Genomic DNA, 1528 nt, shown 5'->3' with positions numbered 1-1528 from the left:
ATAACAAACAAACGTTTGAGTTAAGAGTGGAATATAGATAGTCCATTATGTAGTCTTGTGTTTAATAACAAACAAACGTTTGAGTTAAGAGTGGAATATAGATAGTCCATTATGTAGTCTTGTGTTTAATAACAAACAAACGTTTGAGTTAAGAGTGGAATACAGATAGTCCATTATGTAGCCTTGTGTTTAATAACAAACAAACATTTGAGTTAAGAATGGAATATAGATAATCCATTATGTAGCTTTGTGTTTAATAACAAACGTTTGAGTTAAGAGTGGAATATAGATAATCCATTATGTAGCTTTGTGTTTAATAACAAATATTTGAGTTAAGAGTGTAATATAGAGAGTCCATTATGTAGCTTTGTGTTTAATAACAAACAAACGTTTGAGTTAAGAGTGTAATATATATACTCCATTATGTAGCCTTGTGTTTAATAACAAACAAACGTTTGAGTTAAGAGTGGAATATAGATAGTCCATTATGTAGCCTTGTGTTTAATAACAAACAAACGTTTGAGTTAAGAGTGGAATATAGATAGTCCATTATGTAGCCTTGTGTTTAATAACAAACAAGCGTTTGAGTTAAGAGTGGAATACAGATACTCCATTATATAGCCTTGTGTTTAATAACAAACGTTTGAGTTAAGAGTGTAATATAGATAGTCCATTATGAAGTCTTGTGTTTAATAACAAACAAACGTTTGAGTTAAGAGTGTAATATAGATAGTCCATTATGTAGCTCTGTGTTAAATAACAAACAAAGTTTGAGTTAAGAGTGGAATATAGATAGTCCATTATGTAGCTCTGTGTTAAATAACAAACAAACGTTTGAGTTAAGAGTGGAATACAGATACTCCATTATGTAGCCTTGTGTTAAATAACAAACAAACATTTGAGTTAAGAGTGGAATACAGATACTCCATTATGTAGCCTTGTGTTAAATAACAAACAAACATTTGAGTTAAGAGTGGAATATAGATAGTCCATTATGTAGCTTTGTGTTTAATAACAAACAAACGTTTGAGTTAAGAGTGTAATATAGAGAGTCCATTATGTAGCTCTGTGTTTAATAACAAACAAAAGTTTGAGTTAAGAGTGGAATATAGATAGTCCATTATGTAGCTTTGTGTTTAATAACAAACGTTTGAGTTAAGTGGAATATAGATAGTCCATTATGTAGCTTTGTGTTTAATAACAAACAAAGTTTGAGTTAAGAGGAATATAGATAGTCCATTATGTAGCTTTGTGTTTAATAACAAACAAAGTTTGAGTTAAGAGTGGAATATAGATAATCCATTATGTAGCTTTGTGTTTAATAACAAACAAACGTTTGAGTTAAGAGTGGAATACAGATACTCCATTATATAGCCTTGTGTTTAATAACAAACGTTTGAGTCAAGAGTGTAATATAGATAGTCCATTATGTAGCTCTGTGTTTAATAACAAACAAACGTTTGAGTTAAGAGTGTAATATAGATAGTCCATTATGTAGCTCTGTGTTTAATAACAAACAAACGTTTGA

Source organism: Limulus polyphemus, unplaced genomic scaffold (assembly GCF_000517525.1).
Source record: "Limulus polyphemus unplaced genomic scaffold, Limulus_polyphemus-2.1.2 Scaffold7770, whole genome shotgun sequence".
Taxonomy (NCBI): domain Eukaryota; kingdom Metazoa; phylum Arthropoda; class Merostomata; order Xiphosura; family Limulidae; genus Limulus; species Limulus polyphemus.
Note: the sequence above shows the minus strand (reverse complement) of the source record.